We start from the raw sequence: 21,571 nt of genomic DNA on the forward strand, positions 1-21,571 counted from the left end.
CTGTTGTGACTTTCTGTACCCTGTTTGGGTTGTTTTTGATCCATCGCTCAGAGATTTAGTGTATCCTGATCTCTTTGTATCCCCTGCAGTACCCGCAGATCTTTGCTTTACAGCATGTGGATCTCTAGCAGATTGGCTTTCCAGTTGGTTTTTCCCCTGGAAGTATAGTACCGGGCGTTTGATTCCTGGGTCTGTTTGTGTTAGATATGTCTGTTTTGTCAGCATTCATCAAACATAAATCACGCATATTCATGCATTGTTCATAAACATTCAGATATTCATGTTGCATTTTTTGCCATATATCTTTTGTTTGTTGTCTCCTGCTTTGGGTGATGTAGATCTCTTTATAGATCTTCCCAAGTAGATGTCGGGTGTTTAAATCTCTCCATATAGAGTCAGCCCATAAGCAGAAAGTGTCTGTTTTTTCTTCTGCAGTTCCCCACTGAGATCATCCTCGTGGATGACGGTTTCTTCCGTTTCCTCCCAACACATATATTGGGATGGATTTTCCTATTGAGTTATATCCTCATAGGACGTGTTTTGATTCAGTCTGTCTTTTCGGATCAATCCCGAATCGGCATTGTGTCAGCTGTTTCTTGTGCTTCCCTGTGGAAGAAATGAAGGGTTTACCCAGTAACCGGCATCAATTCATTTATCCCCAGCGGAGTTTTGTTGGGCCTCTACCCAGTAACCGGTAGTTGTAAGTCCTATGTTCTTGCTTTTTGAGGAATTGGTGGTTATATACCTTTTATTCCTCAAGCAAGAGTTGTTGGTCTTCTACCCAGTAGTCGGTAGTCGTAAATCCTATTTGCCTGCTCTCCAGCAGTTTGTGGTTTGTTACAAACCCTATTTTTGTTTCCCGTGCGGATTTGTGATTGTTTCCCATCCCCACGCGGAGTTGTTAGTTTTCTACCCCGTATTCGGTAGTTGTAAGTCCTATCTTTTTTTCCCCTAGCAGAGGTAACCTTTGTGGTTCGTTCTGGTTGATGGTGGATTCTCTGTTGTTGTGGTTTTTATCCCCAAACAGAGTTTGCGCTGCCCTGTGGAATAAGTTGAATAAGTGCTCAGTATTTTGGCCTTCATTCACCCTATCCCCAGTGGAGTTTGTGGTCTTCCACCCCGTATTCGGTAGTTATAAATCCCATGTTGTTTCGTTCTCCCCGGTGGAGTTTGTACCTTATGGTACGAGTGGATAATTGCCGGATGCTAGCAATTTATCCCCAGCAAGTTGTCTTCTGGATCATTGCCGTATGCTCGCAATGCTATCCCTTTTGAAGTTGCCAGTGGGTCTTTTCACTGTTTGCTAGTGATTTGTTCCCCGGATCATTGATTGTTTATCAATGTATCCCCAGCCAGTCCCTGTGGGTAATTGTCGGATGCTTGCAATTCATCCTCAGCAGATCGCCTTTCATTTACCCGTTTGCTCGGTAATGATTGTTGCTTCTTTGATTGGTCATCATTATATACCTAGTTTTGGTATCCCGATGCCTTTCTTTTCGGTCGATTTATCCTTTGTTAACCCAGTAACCGGTTGTGGATAATCTTCCATGCGAGTGTGTTATCCATGTTCTGACGGTAATGGATAATATACCTCATGCACTCTTCAGTCGAAGCCTTTTGTGTTTCCCTAGTCGAGTAAGATTCGTTATTCCCTTTACGGAGTCGAATATTTGTTGTTTGGATAATTGCTGGATGCTTGCAATTTATCCTCTTTGAGTTGTCTTTCGTTTACCCGGATGCTTGGTATCGATTGTCTCTCCTTTGGTTAGTCACCTATTATATACTTCGGTATCTCTGGTGCCTCTTCCTTTTGAGTATATTATTCACGGTCTGCCGGTAATGAATAATATGCCTCATGCGTTCTTTGGTTGGAGTCCTTTGTTGATCTTCCCCAGTAGAGCAAGATTCGTATTCTTCGTAGAATCGAATATCCGTCCTTTAACCAGTTTGTGTTTTGGATGATGAGTGTTTTGGCATATATACCAATCCACGTTTTCGGTAGATCACCTATTATATACTTCGGTATCCCTGGTGTTTCTTACCATGCGAGTGTATTATCTACGGTCTGCCGGTAATAGATAATATATCTCATGCGAGTATTCTATCCACGTTCTGACGGTAATGGATATTGTATCTCATGCACTCTTTGGGTTTGTGTCCCCAGTTGAGTAAGGTTCGCTTTCCTGTTATGGATTCGAACTTCCATCCTGTAAGTCGATTTGCTTTTAAGCCCTCCTTTCGGATGATGAGTATCTTGGCATATATACCAATTCACGTTTTGGTAGGTCACCTATTATATACCCCGGTATCTCTGGTGTCTCTTCCTTTTCGAGTATATTATTCACGGTCTGCCGGTAATGAATAATATGTCTCATGCACTCTTGGGTCAATCTTTTGATTGTTTTTTCCGCGGAGTAAGATTCATATTCCTTGTGGAATTGAATATCCATCCTATAAACGAGTCTGCTTTTCTAGCTTTCTTCAGGATGATGAGTGTCTTGGCATATATACCAATTCACGCTTCGGTCGGTCGCCTATTATATACCTCGGTATCCCTGGTGTTCCTTCCTTTCTGCTCCCTATTATGACCTTGGTCCCCTGTGGAGTCAGATTTGCCTGAGTTGATATACCTTTTTCAGGTCTTTCTCAGATGTTTGGATTGATTGATATCTCTCACCCTTATACCGGTCTTAGATATTCATTCTTCCTGAGTTTGTTGCCCTTATACCGGTGATATCTCATCCTTGGCTTCCCCTGGAAAGTCTTTTCTAGATTTCCCCAGCGGATTTGTGTTCCTATTCGTGTTGCTGTATTGGTGTTATCCCCAGTACGTGCATTTTGTGGGTCAGCTTGAGTCTTTCCAATGGAAGTGTTTTCCTTTGGAATTTCTCTCTTTCCCCAGTGTGAGTCCTTTCCTTCGCCAGTAAGGTCTCCAGTCTGTTTTGTTATCCCCTAAATCAAAGTCGTGTCCTGCTCACGCCTTCTTTTTCTTTTATTATCCCCATAAGAGTCTTGTTAGAGTCTCTGTTCCTGGTGAGTGTATTACTCCGATGGATCGTCTTTTCTTCTGTGTGAATCATTATTCCCCACAGAATTTGTGTCTTTTACACGCATACATTTGCATCATGAGGTCTCTTAGGGACCAAAATTTGTCTCATTACTATTATTTAAGCCCATTCTACCGCGTCGAGATGAAGATTTCTAAACTTCACTTCTCCGGGTAGAATGACCTTAAATAGGGGCATCTGTAAGACCCCAATTTTTGCCCTAAGATCCCTCATGGCATCATGTCATATCATATCATTGCCTCAAGGATCATTGTGCACCTTTGCTTGCCTCCTAGTGGGTGGGTATCTTGTGAGTGTAGTTCTTGATCACCAAGCATGTATTGCATTTGTATATCATTGCTTTTCATTTGTTTACTAACCCAAAAATACAAAAATATTGTCATCTAACCTTGTTTCTTGCAGCTGAAGCAAACTAGGTCAAACAGTCAAATCATTCGTTGAGCAATGGATGGTGGCCATTCTTGAAGAATTTGGGCACCATGATCATTCATCAAGAGTTCATATAAGTTGTGACATCATTTGGAGTCAAGATCTCAAGAGAAAGAGGCTTGAAATTCATCAGAACATGGCTCAATCAACCAAAACCCTAACAAAGTCAACTGTGGTCAACTGTGCATTTAATCAGGGATTGGAAGGTGTGAGATGGTTGGAAAGGTCTCATTCATGTCCATACAAGCCTCATATAACATGTCAAACATCATCATTGAAGGATTTGAGGTCAGACAAAAAGTTTCCCAAAATAGTAATGATCTGTAATTTTCAGCTGCCAAAAATGGAAAGTCATTCTCCTCAAAATTACATGTCCAAGCAAGCTTCAAATCAAAATTTGTCCAACATGAAAGTTGAAGATCTTGCTCTTGCCTTTCTAAAAAGTCCAAGAACACTCATTTCTCATTTATGGTTGGCAAGTTATGATCAAATCATTTTCAAGAATTTTGGGATTTCAAAGTGGCATAACTTTCGAACCATTTGGCCAATTTGGGTGATTCTTTTTTGAGCAAATCCCATTTGACATGAATTATCATAATGCATCATCACATTTCATCAAAAATCATCACATAAAAAGGTCATTTTTCAAGTGAACCAATTAATTTTTGGTGGGAAAAAAGGCCATTTTCAAAAGTATATGGAATTTTCATGCCAAACCAATTTGAATAGCTTCTAAACATGATTTATGACTTGCTGCAAGCAAAAGTTTACTGTTACATTGGTTCAAGGTGAGAAAGGGAAATTTTGCCAATTGACATAACATGAGCTTCTTGCTAATCACTTCCAATTTGGCTTAATCATGTTTAGTAGCTGGATTAACAGAAGGTATAAGAGCCTAATCATAACAGAAAATCCAGATCCACAATCACTTTTCAGATCCAAACTCAGAAATCACCAAATTCTCTCAATTTTCTTCAAAAACTTTTTCACACTTTTTTCACCATTTCCATTGAAATTCATCATCCATCGTGCTTGTTCTTGTGTGATCCATCTTCTACAGGTGCTTGTGAACATCTGTTGAGCAAAATTGTGGCAAGAACATTGGAGAATCGCAGCTGTCATCATCTTGAGCATCCATGGCAAATTGATCATTCTTGAAGCTGGAGCATAATTGAGCTACAAGATCTACTCCATTCACTTCCTAGAGCATTAACCTACTTCTGTTTCATCAATTGGAGCTGTGAATTCACCAAATCGAGCAACTGCCACTTTAAGAGGTTAGATCTCGAATTCTTTAATTGATGGAATTGTGATATGGCTTGTGTAGATCTTAGATCAAAGAGCATGTTGCAACTTGTAGTTTTGAATTTCATTAGGTTTTGAGTGAGAAATCTGGAATTGAAGGTTTGATGTCAAATTTTCCTTTGATCGATTCGTGCTGGATACTTAGAATTAGGTTGAAACATGTGGATATTGTTGATGTGCTTCATTAGACGCGTTCATTGATATATAGTTTGCCAATTTTTGTGATGATTTGTTCTTGATGATTTCTGGAATGATGAACTTGTATGAATGCTCAAGAACGCGTTCCAGATGCTTGTTTGATCCATATTTCTTGGCTTGGCTTTCAAATTCATGTTTCCCGCGGTCTCCAACCAATCACGCGTTGCCAGCCACTTAAGTGAAACGCAGCGTTTCACTTAAGTGGTTATGTATTTACAAAATTGCCACTGCAGCATTTAAATTCATTTTATGTTTTAAATGTTTATTTCATTTTTCATCATAAACTTCAAAAATTCATAAATAATTCTTGGATGATCCAAATTGTGTGGGGATTTTTGCGTCCATCTCCATTTTTCATCTAGTTTTTTATAGGTATGATAACATAAGTTGTGCACGGCTATGTTTTATTTTGGTCTAATATCTTTGTTCATGTATGTTTCTTGCATATGCTTTGCCATTCCATTCATGAAATCTTGATGCTTGCTCCAAAATGTGTGAAATTTTACATGTGCATTCTAGACTCACTCCTGGTCATTTTGATATGTGGTTTGTAATTTTTGAGTTCCTGGATTGAGAGATATAGTATGATCTTTGTAGGTGTTACATTTTATGACATACCATTCCTTGTTCCTCTTCATGATTTTATTTGCCTTACCATTTGAACTTGAATTGAGCTGGATATTTGCATGATTGATCTTATGAATGTTGATAATACATGTGAATTTTTCTGGATTTGTTGAGTGCATTTTCTATTTGTTTGATAATTTCTCCCCTGCTTGACTAATTGTTGACCATTTGTGAGACATGTTTGTATTTGATTTGTGAAATTCTGGTTATTAATTGGATGGATTTGAAATTTGGCATGTGTATTGTAGACATCTTGAGGTTTGCCATGGTTTTAGTCCCATTCATTTATCATATTTTATCTCTGTTTTATGATTGGTTGAAGTGGATGCATGTTTTGATGCCATGTATGAGCTTGTATGAACTTGTGTTGACTTTATGATTTTCATTGACTTGCTTCCCTTGGTCCAAATGAGCTGAAATTTGGTGAGATTGACATGTTATGAATGCTGTTTAAGCTTGAATTTTCTGGGAATTTATTGAAATATTTTGGTATTGGTTTGATTGTGATCATTCTGTTTTCTCCAATGTGATTCCAAAGTGCATAGTTTGACATGTTTAGCTTATGAAATGGATTTGGTGTATAGTTTTGATGTGAGACCAATTGGATGCTATTCTTGTTTGATAAATATTGATTTTGATCAATTTTCACTTGCTGTTTTGAATTTTTCACCTCCTTTTGACCCTAGGCTTATCCTAGTGGTCTTACTTCTCACATTTGAGTTGTTTTTTCAGGTTAAAGAAGCAATTGCTTTAAGGAGTTTAATTCAAGTTGATTGAGTTTGGTTTATTTGATTATCATGAACTAACTTGGTTTGTTTTGTAGGATGCTAACTCATTTGCTTTGAGTTTGTGCTTTGCACATGTGATTGATTGTGTTGACTGTTGGTTCATAACTTGTTTGTTTTGACTTTGTGATTGGGATACTGATTATATTTGATTGATTTCAGGTACCATAGTCGCTTTAGTTCCTTTGATAACTTGCTATTGCTTTTCTTTGCTTAAGCATTGAGGTAAACTCTCTTGTCTCCATGTAGTCTGGAAGACCTGGCTTGTTATTTAGCCAGGCAACTGTCTGAAGTCCTCCTTAAGAGGCAATGTTTGTGATTGTTTAACTTTGTCCCCAAGCAGGTAAAGACCTCATGTGAGGCAATTGGTAGACAAAAGAGATATGTAGCCTATCTCCTACTATTCTGTGAGTCACTCACCTTGCTCACACCACATGTGTTGATGCATAGTGAGTAAAAAATTCAAGATCTATCGAGTCCTTAATTTGTGGAGAGAGTTCCATCTTTCTGAACTCCCACACCTTCTGATATTCAATGCTCTCCCTGACCAGGGATAAGAGTGATGAGGCACACCCCTCATATCCTTTCATCTGCTTCACCTTGGCTCTCAATGTCAAGGTTAAGAGCACCATTTACCCTATTCCAGTTGACTTTTAAGTCTAACCCTTTGATTGAGCCTAATTGTTTGGTTATAGTGAGTGCTAAATGAATTTGTTTAATTGATTGATTGTTGCATTTGTACATGTTTGCTTGCTTACCCTTGTGCACTTATCATCATTGATTGTTCATTATTGCATGATCATCATTGCATATCTTTGTGATCCATGTTTGAGTTTACCCATTGAGGACAACTGTAAGTCCACTCATTGGCCATTGTTCCTATGATTTGGAAGGGATAGAGTGCAAGACCATTTCACTTGGTCACTCATGTCCATTGCTTATTGCATTGTTTGTTTGTTGTATGTGAGGATGCAATTGTAAGACCATGTTGTTGGCATTTGTACTCCCATGATCATCCTTTGGAGGTTGGTATAAGTCCAGATAGATTGGCATCTGACATCCAAGTTTTGTTCTACTTTAGGAGATTGGTGTAAATCCATTTATTGGTATCCGATGTCCGCTTTTGCTTTGTGAGATTGGTATAAGACCATTATTGGCATCCGGTATCATTGTTTTGTTTTAGGAGATTGGTGTAAATCCATTTATTGGTATCCGATATCCGCTTTTGCTTTGTGAGATTGGTATAAGTCCATTGATGGCATCCGGTATCATTGTTCTGTTTTAGGAGATTGGTGTAAATCCATTTATTGGTATCCGATATCCGCTTTTGTGTGTGAGATTGGTATAACTCCATTGATGGCATCCGGTATCACCTTGCATTTGTTTTGCTTACTTGCTTTGTTGCCTATTCCTAAGGACACACTTGAATCATCTTCTATATGATCTCAAGAGGTGAACCTTTCTAAGAAGTTTTACATTCCATCATCCATACCCTCTTTGTCCTAAACCTTTTCACACCTGACTTTCAAAAACTTTGACTTGTTGTGCAAACATCTTCATGTCTTTTCAAATTAGAAACCTGGACCCTAAGTCCTTGATTTTTCAAACTTCACTTTTCATAACACTTCTTTGAATCAATTTTAATCATACCTTGACCATATTTTGTGAATAATCATAATCAATTAACTTCACACATTCAATTGTTTTGTGGCTTCGTCCATTGTTAATATGTTTTCATGCATTAGCCTTAGGTTTCAATTACCATAGTGGTTGATGTAAATCCTACCTTATCCTTAGTGAGTTGATTGTAAGTCTTCCATGCTTATTATAGGGTTAACCCCTCACTAGTATGTTGAAGTCGTCCTCGCATGGTGGATTGTTGATTCGGGTTGAGTTTTCTCCCATTGGTAATGAAAAGCCTTAATGCTTGCGTTTTAAAATGAACTCACTAATTTTTGGAAATCTTTTAGCCGAACTACGGCGTTTTGATCCTTACCTTTGATGGAAGGTACGTAGGCAACGGGTTCATCCGTTCAAACACAAAAATAATTAACTTGTACATTCTTTTCTCATCATCCCATTCATGTTTGCACAATATGTCAAAACAAATAAACATTTTTATACAACAAGTGTGAAAAGGGCTCCCTAGGAGTACCTAGGACGTGATGGGTGCCTAACACCTTCCCATTGCGTAATTTACCCCTTACCCAGATTCTCTGATCTTTTCATTAGTTTTCTACGTGTAAAACTTCTTAGGTTTTTGTTCGCTTTTTAACCAGTTCTTAGGATAAATAAAAGTGCGGTGGTGACTCGATTCATTGTATACTTTGCTTATGGTTTAATCAATAAATCATATAGCGACGAATACACCGCTACAAGACCACATCAGTAAAATTCGAGGCGTTGCAACCCACCAGACGCTCCAAATAAGATCCAGGCAGTGTGTTCATAAACATGTTGGCCATCTCTTTTTCCAACATCGGAGGCTGAACACGGGAAGCCAACTCTCTCCAGCGTTGAGCATACTCTTTAAAGCACTCATTGCTCTTGAGAGACAGATTCTGGAGCTGAGTTCTGTCAGGTGCCATATCCGCATTGTACTGATATTGCTTCACAAAGGCCTTAGCCAAGTCTCTCCAGCAGTGAATATGGGCTCTGTCCAGCCTCATATACCACTCCAAGGATGCCCTAGCTAGGCTGTCCTGGAAGAAGTACACGAGCAGCTTCTCATCATCAGAATACGCAATAATCTTGCGGAAGTAAGCTTGTACATGAGTCTTCGGGAAAGAGTTGCCATTGTACTTATCAAACATGGGAACTTTGAATTTTGGAGGAACTCTCACACCTGGGACCAGCCCCAAGTCAGCAACATCCACACCAAGAGCATTTTGCCCTTCCACAGCTTTCAACCTCTCTTCCAGTCTCCGAAACATAGGGTCCATACCATGGCCCATGCTAAAGTCCTCCTGAAGCAGGGGGAATTGATCCTCCTGATCATCATGGATGGGTTGTTGACCAAGGTTGCCATGTGGGATTGGGATAGGCCTCGGTCCATTGGGTCCATTAGCCTCTCCATTGGGTCCATTGCGGTGGTACCTGTTATACAAGACATGCTAATGAATATGCAAATGCAATGACATGTTTATCAATTTCAAAGGGTATTCTACCCCTTGATTCCAGTCTCACATTAGATAAACAATGTAAGAAAACCCCGACTAGAATCAAGAAGAAGAAATAAACCCCTAGGAATAGATAAACATGATGCATGCAATGCTTATGATTTAATTTTTATATCAGAGGAACTTTAGAGTCTTATTTGCAAATTTTGGAAATATTAAACGTTTATCACATACAGAAATATCACGTCAATTAATATTTGGAAATGTTTTTACGCCAAAGAAGTACAGTCTTGGTAACCAAATACAATACAAGGGAGAAGGAAAATGAACATCCTATGGATCCCTAGAAGCAATTGTCCAAAGCCCTCGAGACTGGAAGATTAACTGCACGAAGCCTCTTCATCTCCGTCTCATAGGCTGCCTCCATATCTGCCTTCTCTTTGGCGAGTCGATCATACTTCCTCTTCCAAAACTTGGAAGACTGAGGAAGTAGAGAAGTCAATGCGTCATCAGGATCATCAATAACCTGGTGCTCGAGGAACTCTATCAAAGCATCCTTCTCTCTGATCTGTTGAAGCAACTCCTCTCATTCACGGATCCAAGCACGCGAACGGTCTTCGTCTCTCAACTCCTCTACTCCTTGGCTAGGGAGGGTTGAAGGCCCAACCACAACCAAAGGTGTGGTTCTTGGATACTCATAAGGCATGAGGTACTCGGAAGCTCTCCTCCTAACCCAAGAGGTATAGGGTTCCAAAGCGATACAGTTCTTCGGACCTAGCTCCTTCCTTCCTTTCTTATGGATCTTGCGCCAAGTGCGGACCATCCTGCCCTTCAAGCCTTGGGGATATTTACCCTTCTGAAAGAACACACCCTCTAATAGAATGTTATTGGGTTTATCCTTTAGGGGGAACCCAAGCTGACGACGTGCCAAAATAGGGTTTTAGTTAATTCTACCGCATGTACCAAGAAGAGGTACATTGGAGAATTCACCACAAGAGTCGATAATCTGCACACCATCATATACACGGTTGTACCAAAAGATATCATCATTAGTGAGAGACATAAGTCTCGTGGACCACCGTAGACATCCTTTGTTCTCCTTGAAGGCGAGCGTCTGAGGCAAGTGCGAAATAAACCACTTGTACAACAGAGGCAAACAGCACACAATGGTACCACCGCCCTTTGCATTCCTCATATGCAAAGAGAAATAAGTGTCACCCAACAGAGTAGGAACGGGATTAAGAGTAGAGAAAATCCTAATGGCGTTCACATCCACAAACTTGTCGATGTTGGGAATAACACTAGCCCATAGATGAGAAGTACAAATATGGCCTCAAAGGCGTCCTCACTCATGGCCTTCCCAAACATAGTAGCTTGATCAATGAGGAAATCAGACGGGAGACCTTGAATTCCACCTTTGGTAGTCATATGAGCACCAATAATAGATTCATCTATACGCAACAGATCAGCAATCTCTTGAGAAGAAGGAACTCTCTCCAAGCCACTGAACGACAATTGGTCTAGGATAGGTATGCCCACAAGATAGGCATACTCCTCAAGCGTGGGTAAAAGCTGGAAATCCGAAAAAGTGAAACAACGGTACAAGGGATCATAGAACTGCACCAATACACTAATCAGACCTTCATCCACTTGAGTAGCAAGAATAGACAGAAGCTTCCCATGACGAGCCTTGAACTCCAAGGGATCTAATACATAGCATGTCAAACTCCTTAACTATTTCAAGTCGGGTTGTATGAAACTGTACTTCTTTGTATTCCTTCTTTGTCTATCCATGTCTGAAAATTTGCAAATAGACCTCTTAAGTTCCTTGAAAGTTTTCTCATTGTTTGATGATATGGATGTATATGAATGCATGAATGCATGGATGCAACAATCACATTCAAGGATCAAGCAAAGCACACCACACAAAGGTCATGGGATGGATCAAGTCATCCTTAATATCAATCATCCATTTTCGTGGATTATGGTTTACACCTTATCAACACCCAAGTTCCATTGATATTAAGGATATACAAGAACGGATCAACCACGAATCAAGGGTTTGTTGCGAGTCGCGAGCATGGAGTCTTGGTTAAGAACCACCCAAAGGGAGTGTGCTATGGTTAAACCTGACAATCATGTTCTACAAGAGGTTCCCATAGTCATCATCCCATCTTTCGGATATTATCAGATAAACAACTACTCGTATTCCAAAAATATTCTCAAGAAAGACTCTTATGAGTGTAGTATCGCGTAACAATCGTATCAAATCTTACACTTGAACGATCTTCGCACTACGTCCTAAAAATAGGCCAAGATGGGCGTGGTAAACTAAGGTCCTTGGCTTCTAAGGCATATATTGGAAAGAGTAATGCCTAACCACGACTACTCGTGTGACATTATTGATCCCAACATAACCTCCACCAAGTGAATGGGCTTGCAAGTCAACTTGCTAAGGAATAACTCCACACAAGTCAACAAGACTATGCCATTCTCCTATCCTAAGTACACTCGAGTTTGGGTATAGAACTCATCTCACGAAGATCACCAAGCATACAAGGAATTAATATTCAAACAATTCAATCATTATATACAATACAATAATCCCAAATTGCACAAAAATACGTCACAAAGCAATATACCATACAATACAACAAATATGAAAAGTAGGCAAAACCCACTAGGCAAATGATAGTCCCCAACAGAGTCGCCACTTTTCTGTAGTGGGGTATTCGTTACCATTAGAGATATTGACTAAATCCAAGGTAAACCATACAAGTCGAGTCGCCACCGCACTTCTATTTATCCAAAGGAATGGTTAGAAAGCGAACAAAAACCTAAAAGTTTTACAAACAAAACTAGTAAAAGAAACAGAGATCTGGGTAAGGGGGTTGGTTATGCAATGGAAAGGTTTTAAGCATCCAAAACATCCTAGGTACTCCTAGGGAGCCCTTTTCATAAGTGTTGTTGTAGTCTAAAGGGTGTAGGTATATCTAAAGTACTATTTACTAAAAGGAAGGTTAAAAGAAAATGACTCGCAAGGATGTCGCATCCACTGCCTACGTATCTCATCTGAATATGAGAATCAGAGTCTTCGTAGCTCGGCTACCTATGGGTTAAATAGAAGTGTGCTCGGTAAGACGTCGCGTCTTATGCCTACGTATCTCATCTGGAATGAGAATCAGAGCAAAACGTAGTTCGGCTAACTAGGGGAACAAGGGTCTCGATTGCAACTAGGGCAAGAGAAAGGGAAGGTCTCGATCGCAACGAGGGCGAGAGAAAAGAATCGCAACAAGGGTGAAAACAAGCAAGGATTAGTTGTTAGTCGTCAGTCAAACTCGACAAGACATCGCATCTCGTGCCTACGTATCTCATCTGAACATGAGAATCAGAGTTGTCGTAGTTCGCCTAACTAGGGGTTAAGGATTGCCATCTGAACATGGACTTACAAAAGAGGACACCAGCTGTGTCAAAGGAGGGTGGGCAGTGTGTTCAACGTCCTAGCCGTAGGTGTCGCAGCTCGCTGAATCGAGTCTTAGGCAGTTACCTCTTTGCAATAGAATGGACTGACATGCCACAAGATCGGAGACGTACGGAAGGTCTAAAAGTGGGGAAGCTCTGCTCTAGAGTTGTCATGCAATATGGACCTATGTGTTAGGATTTACAAAGGGGAACATCTACCTAATGTTAACATGCAAAGAATAAGGGAATTCTACCTATGTTATCATACAAAGGGTTCTACCTAATGGGTGTTACCTAAACGGAAAAAGAGTCGACGGATGGAGCGCGGAGAGGAGTTACGGATAAGGGTAGATGGCGATACCGGAGGCAATCAACTTACAGGTAGATAGCGATGCCTAAGGCAATCGACTTACAAGAGGATGGATGAATGCGTGCTGGTTCTATTAAGTTTTGAAAATGATTACTCGATGTTGGATCGAGCTTTTGATCTTATTTTAAAATGGTTATCGGATGTTCGTTTTAATTCTTGTATTAACAGGTGACTAAAGAAATAAAGAAATAAATATTATACACTTTATGGGAGAGGGGTACATTTGTTATGAATGGGGATTGTTCATGGCAAACAAACCATAAAAATATATGCCTCATACATCATACAAGTAGGCAACAATTATCAATCAGATCGGATAAATAAACAATATATAATCAAACCAAAGAATCAAATAATGGAGCATTTAAACAATTCATGGGAGTATGAACATATTAAATAATTAAGCAATAGAAAGCATGAATGAGAGAAACAAGTATAAAAGATAACAGATGAATCAAACAGATGAAAATATGCACACGAAGGGTCCATTGAATAATTTAATCAGGAAATGAGGTAAGGACCAAATAAAATCAAGGTAAAAGGCCTCTAATACATGGCATATGAGATGAACGAGGGAGGATCAAAAGATCTCTTCAATTGCCATAAGCAATCCCTAAGTCAAACATCGATCATAAAGAAGTCAACTGAAAATTCAAGTCAACTTAAAAAATAACAAATAAATAGCAAATTAATCAAGAAAATTATGAAAAATTAAACTAAATAAGTTGGGGTCAAACCAAACTTGGCACGTGAATTAATTAAAACAAAACATAGGTCAAACCAAAAGTCAATTAATAAGACTATGTTAGAAATAAATCAAGAATAAATAGTAAATTAATCAAGAAAATTATGAAAAATTAAACTGAATAAGGTGAGGTCATGATATCATCATCCCCCAAAAATATTTTTAAAATAATGAAAATTGGCACGTGAATTAATTAAAACGAAATATAGGTCAAACCAAAAGTCAATTAATAAGACTAGGTTAGAAATAAATCAAGAATAAATAGTAAATTAATCAAGAAAATTATGTAAAATTAAACTAAATAAGGTGGGGTCAGGAAATCATCATCCCCCAAAAATATTTTAAAAATAATTAAAATTGGTATGTGAATTAATTAAAATAAAACAGAAGTCGAATTAAAAGTCCACCAACCAAACCAGGTCAAAAATAAATCCATAATAAATTGAAAATGTGAAATAAAATTCCAAGAAAAGGTCAGGTTGATCATGAGATAGTGGTCAACCTTCATCTCAAAAATCAAATGCTAACAATAATTTTAAGTCATAAAAATAAAATCAATAAAAAAAAGTGTGTTAAAATGGACCATTTAGAATAAATAATTAAAATAAAATATTAATATTAAAAAAATACGAAAATAAAAATTATTAAAAATTAAATAAAACGTTAATAAAAGTGAAAAATATTTTTGGGTAATTTTATGGATGAAGAAAATATTTTAAATAAGAAAAAGAAATATGAAAATGGAAGGATTAATGGTGATGAACATGGTAAGCAAGCGTAGATATATCAAAACATGGCCATGGAAGAGATGATTACCTGATGGAAAATAGAAGTGGAATGGAATATGATATGTGATGAAGCTTTGCCTCCTCTCCACGAAATTCCAATGCTCCTTTAGGGTTAGGGTTTCAGCTTCTTAAATAGGGTGGATTAGGTGTTCTCATGGGCTTTTTAATAAGTGATTTATCCATAAGAATAAAAGTGTGAAATGAGGTGTAAAATGTTGTTATTTTGGGCCAAAATTAAGTGAATGGATGTCCTATGCATGGCCAAAAAAGGTAAAAAAAATGTGACTGGTTTGTGCAGCATGCTTAGAAAATCTGTTTGGGCCAGCCAGGTCCAAAATCTGCCTAGAAAATCAAGTCATGGTGCCCACTTTAAATGAATGTATCTCTCAAACCATGGATCCAAATGAGATGATTCCAAAAGAATATGAAATAGGACATGGCAAGGTACAATTGTTGTGAAGAAAGTATTTTCAAATAATACCTTGAAGTGCAAGAAAACTGGCCAAGAAGTCTTGACAAATTTTGAAGATTTTGGACTTAGAAATTTTTCTAAGTGTCCTAAAAAAATGTCTCACTTTGACTAAGAATAACTTTCTCAATTCTAATCCAAATGGAGCAAACTTTATATATCTAGAAAGCTTGGAACAAGAGGAACAACTTTCATGTTGGAGAAATTTTCAAATGGAAACTTTATATTGATGCAAAATGGGCTTAAAGTGAGTGCAACGATCATGAAAACTTGCCCTAAATGGAAAGTCAACCATTTCCAAATTAAGTAACTTTTCCAATTCCTGATTAAATGATGAATCCATGATCCAACCTTGATCAAATTTCACATGTAGGATCCCCTAGGCATGGATTTTGAGATTCCACTCTCAAAATGTCAGGAGTTGACTTTTCTAGCCCCACAGTTGACTTTTCCCAAACTGTCTGATTCCCGATTCCATTGATCAATTGAAGCACTTCTAGCTCAAATAAAGAGCTGATTTTTTGTATGTAGACCCTTGTAGACATATGGAGGGCCACGGAAAAGAGTTTCACCCAAAGAATCAGAAATAAACTGATTTTATACCAAACCCTAGTTTTAGGGAAAAATGATCAAGAACTGATTGCACTGATTGCCAATGGATCTTTCTGAGATAATTGTGAATCTTCCTAGGCCAAGATGCCTCTCTAATCATGACATGGATGAGCTCCTCTACTTCCAACCAAACATTGCCTGTTGCAGGTAGCCATGAAACCCTAATTTCCTAATTAAGTCCATATGAACACTCTGATAGCTCTGAATCTTTCACTGATGAACTAGGGACCATAATTAGATACTTGGACCCCCCTGAGACCCTTGAGACTTGTATACTTAGAAAATGAAGTCCAATTCTCAATCTTGCTTTGTGTGGGCTCCTTCTGTTAAGGAGTGATCGATCAAAACCTGATCTCCATGTCACTAATGTAGTATGCAATGAGTATGACCTGATATGATGCTAATGAAGTGTAAAACATAATCCCATGCTTCCAGGAAAAATGAAGAGTAAATTTTGGGGTATTACAGCACTGTTTGAGCAGCGTGAATTATCGAGGATATTGCCCTCCATCCTAAGCATTGGGGGCCTGAGGTGCCCCTGTCTGTGCATGCTGGAGTGCAGGGCAGGTCAGCATGGGCATGGAGGTTGCCCCAGGATAACCAAGTGGAAAGGTCGGGACTTGACTTGCGCTCACAGCTTTAGCGGTCTGAGCGGGAATCTGAAAATGGAGGTGCGGGCCTCGATAGTCATCTTCAGCGTCAGGAATGTCGTCAGGAACCTGACCTTGGTTGTTCTCCGGATCAACGACATTGATCGTAGGAGTTTGGACAGTGGGAACACCCCAAGGGAAACCAGGGTTTCCGGCAGCAGCAGCAGCAGAGAGAGTCGAATGAGGGAATAAGGCCCCCCCATGAGCAGCAAAATATGGGGGCATCCCCCACGGGTAGGCAACAACAAGCCTAGCAGAGTCAACGGGGATCATCTGACGGTACCTAGTGTTCGGTACCACAGTTTTCGTCGGAGTCTCGACGGTAGTGCCAGCAGCAGCAGTAGGATTGGTCACCCCAGCAACATGGGTGACGTTGGCAGCAGTAGAGGCATGGGTCCTCTGAGATTGGAGAATCTCCAAGATGGTCTCCATGTTTCCCCTGAAGAGGTTCATCGCCTTGAACCTGGGAAAGGGACTTGCGAACAATAGCATTGTCGGCTTCATATTCGGCCATGATCTTTAACTTGTTAGAGCAGTGTAGTATTGATGACGATTCGTCGTTGTTGCTGTGGAAAAACGGCGAGAGTAAGCATTTTGTTTTCTGGAGGCTTTTGACAAATAAATGCGTGGATGTATGTATGTATGCGAAAAGATTGATGTGTACATTTATTTTTCATTCATTTATTTTTTGTAAAGGAAAACAGTTCCAAGGAATCCGAGAGTTAGTTTATTTAACACAAGTGGATACAAAGCATAAAGAGAGACGGTTTATGAAGCCAATAACCGAGAAACTCTTTTATTCAAAATCAGAATACAAGTACATATCAAGGAACTGCCAATTGGGCTAACAGAGTGTCAACATTGGTCCTATCAGACCTCAACCTAGTGAATTACAAGTCAAACTTAAAGAGCAGTAACTAGAAACATCTTAATAACAACTCTTCGGAATAAGTTTGAGACTTTGGTGATAGACATGTGCCCCATTTCCCCAATATCGCACTCCCTTCAGGTGGTAAGTCATGATCTAGTTCGCTTGGAACGCCGCTCATAACTGTCTTCTCTCGGTTGGGGAGATCTTCAGGATGCCTATTCACTTGTGTGTTGGTGTCTTCCAGGTTCTTATGTGATTTCCCTTTTAGCTCTCGAATCTCTTCTAGTCTCTAGTTTAGCTCGTACTGATTCTGGCGAAGGGTGACTTCTAGCTGCTTGGTGCGACTTTTCTCATCCTCTACCTTTTTCTTGCAAGCTTCTAGAAGACTTTGGAGTTTCTTGGTTTGTCCCATGTGTTCAAGTTCCGCTTTGCTAGCTCGGTACTGCGTTTTGGCTAATTGCTTCTTTTTGGCTGTCAAACTGGCATAAATCCCTTTGAGTGTGTCACCCACTTTGAGTCTTTTGAATACCTCTATTTTCACCTCATCATCTGCTTGACGAACTCTATCTCTCTTCTGATTCAGATTTAACTTCAAGGTTTCTTTCTCTAAAGAGATCTTACTAAGCCTAGATTTGAGATCAACATTCTATTTCTCTAGCCTCTTGATAACCTTCTTCAATTCATCGACTTCAGAATTTTGATGGTTCACTGTTTCAAGAGGCTTGACGTTTATGGATGGTTCGGGCGGAAACGACAACAAAATCTCACTGACTCTGTCTGTGACCCATCTGGTATAAGCTTCCTTGGCGATGCAATTCTTCTTACCCATCTCTGCTCTTCCTTAAGGACAAATTGGTCCCCAAGCCTTGACAATCTTCTTGATCAATTTTGGCTCTTCGGCCCCTTCATATGAGACAAAACCTTCTACGCTCTTGAGATCAGGCTTGTCCGCCATAGGGTATCCCAGTTGTCGTAATGCTAACCTCGGGTTATAGTTGATTCCTCCTTTTGTACCAAGAAGAGGTACATTAGGAAAATCCCCACAGTTGAGGATAAGCTTGACACTGTCGTAGACTCGAGAATACCAAGAAATGTCTTTGGCGTTTAAGGACATGATCTGCTGGGACCACTTCAAGTTGTCATTGTCCTCAACAAAAGAGCCTTTGCTGGGTAGATGCGAAATAAACCATCTATACATCAAAGGGGTACAACAGACGATAGTTCATTTCTTCTTCTGATTTCTCATTGTTGGTGTAAGCCCTAGAGGCCAATACTTTTGGTACTTGTATCGAATTATTTATTAACAATAAAAGGATTTTTCTTTATTATGTTTGTTTAATAAAGTCCCTAGAATAACTAGTCCGTTTAATGTATCAAGTGTGACTTAATCATGAGATCCCATTAAACATAAGGACAATATTCTTAAAGTATCCGTAGCCTAGCTTTATTGTGAAGTGGGATAATGAAGCTAGCGGAAATATACCCAAACGTATCACACGCTCGAACATACAACAGAGTCTCCATTGAACTTTATTTATCCCTAAAGGGAAGGGAAAACATCGATAAAACCCGGGGGAAAGAGATATATTGGGTAAGGAAGTCGGTTATGCAAGGGGAAAGTATTAGCACCCCAAACATCCATGGTACTCCATGGGAACCATTTGGATTGTTCTCGCTCAAAAAGGTGTGATATCTAAAGATTACTCGCAAAAGATGGAAAAAAGAAAACAAATAGATAGAGTGATCGGTGAGGATTAGGGCCCTCATGCCTACGTATCCTCATAATGCAATGAGGAATTCAGAGCTCCGTAGTTCAAAGAACTAGAGGCGAGAGATGGAAAGAAGTGTGATAGAAATATGGTCTGAATCAAAGAATTATGTTATTTGAACTCCAAAAAGGGTGAAAACATGAACTCAAGAGTAAACAAGTATGAACCAACAAGTGAGGGCCTACAACACTTGTATCACTATATTGGAACAACCAAAAAAGAGAGGAATTAGGTGTTTGGGTTAAGGGCTAAACAACTCTTGGTTTACAAGGAGGTACCAAGTGGAGCACAAAGGTATAATGTATTTGGCACAAAGATAAGGGTGTATCACATGGAGTGAATGAAGGTAGAAAACAAATGCATCATGGGATGAACGAAATGAAGCGACCGAAGTCACAGAATAGAGTATATGGTGATAAGTGACTGAAGAGGTATTGTTTGAAATCGAAAGGTGAAAGTGTATTGGAATCCATAAGAGAAATGAGATTTCTACCATAGAGGAAACAACTCTGATCGGGACAGGGTGTTAGCTAAAAAGGAAGGAATTAAGTGTTTGGGGTTGTTTTCCCAAACAACTCTAGGTAGAAAGACGGACTACATTAGGTGTCCTAAAAGGATGTATATGGAATCCTAAAGAAAGTGTATTTCGATGTCAAAAGAACAATATGTCACTGGATGGACGATTTATGATCGAAGGCAGGTAATGGATCATGAAAGATATGAATGGTGCCAAAAGGCAGAAGAGGAATAATTAAAAATATGCTCGCCAAGTATTCACATCCTCGTGCCTACGTATTCTCATTGTGCAATGAGAAATTAAGAGCAATCGTAGTTCGAAACTATGAGAATAGAGAGAAAGAGATATTTGTCTAAGAAACAGGGACTCACAAGACAAACCCATCTTCAAGGAAGGATTGCAGTACTGGAGTGCAAGGAGTAGTGTATCACTTGCCGGGGAATCAATAATTCGAGATCAAATAAGGATAGTAGCTTGGATCCAAGAAAGATAGACTCTTAATCAAAGGGCAAGGTAGGCATTTACCAATACGTGGACTAGCAGGCCACCACTATAAGGTAAAGCCAAAAAGAAAGACTGAATTAAGTGTTTGAGGTTGTTTTCCCAAACAACTCTAGGATGAAGAGATGGACTGTCATTAGGACGTCCCAAAAGGATAGACAAGGAGTCCAATGAGAAGTATGATTGATCTCAAAAAGATGGTATTGATAGAATGGATGAAGAATGATTGATTAATAAATAGGGTAGCTTGCAAAGAATTGGGTTCTCCTCTCTACGTATCCTTATAGTGCAATAAGGAAATTAGAGCTTTCGTAGTTCAGCCCACTAGGGCTGAAAAGAAATTGATTGGAGGCAAGAAGAAATGGATGATTGAGAATTGAATAGAATGAAGAATGGATAGACTTGATAGTTACTGGATGAGAATCACACCAAAGTCCATGGGTAAAGATGGATACGATAAGCAACGAGCCAAACGTCTCGCACCCAAAGATATCCAGAATGAATGTAGGAAAGCTCTAGTCTCATTCCTTCTTTACCACTTGAGGCTCGTGGCATGTAACTCTCGTCTTAAACTTCAAGTAGAGAAAAAAAAGTCTTTGTAGTTGTTTCTTGCATTGATGATGATGAAGACCTTATCAATCGCTTGACTTGAATTGCACTAAAGTCTATGAATGGAGGTGAATACGATGAGCGATGGGCCATACGTCCCATACCCAAAGATACTCATAATGGGGGTAGGAATACTCCAGTCCCACTCCTTTTCCATTACTTAAGGCTCGTATCGTACAACTTGATTCGGGATTGATAAGTTATTGATTGTAGTCTTTGCTTTGTTGTTTTTTCTTTGTGAAGATAGACTTGTCAATTGCACGATTAGAATTGTGCTAAAGTCTATGAATAGAGGTGAATATGATGAGCGCTGGGTCATACGTCCCATACCAAAAGATATCTAGAATGGGGGTAGGAATACTCCAGTCTCACTCCTTCTCCATTACTTAAGGCTCATGTCACACTCTTCTAACTTTGATTTAACAAGTGTTGAAGATGCCACCTTTGACGTGCTTGAATAATCCGCTGCTTGGTATGATTGAGGATGCCTTGAATTAAGATCTTGTCTTGAGGCCTTGAGCTCCACAACTTGGAAGAAAAGTCTTATTAAGTGACCAAGGGTCTTTTGGTCACTCAATTTGGACTGTGGGATTATACAAGTTCAAAGGATTTAATTAATCAAAATTGCTTTTGATCAATTTAACCATGGGTTTTATTTTGTTTTTGGGGAATTAGGT

This window comes from Lathyrus oleraceus, chromosome 6 (assembly GCF_024323335.1).
Source record: "Lathyrus oleraceus cultivar Zhongwan6 chromosome 6, CAAS_Psat_ZW6_1.0, whole genome shotgun sequence".
NCBI lineage: Eukaryota > Viridiplantae > Streptophyta > Magnoliopsida > Fabales > Fabaceae > Lathyrus > Lathyrus oleraceus.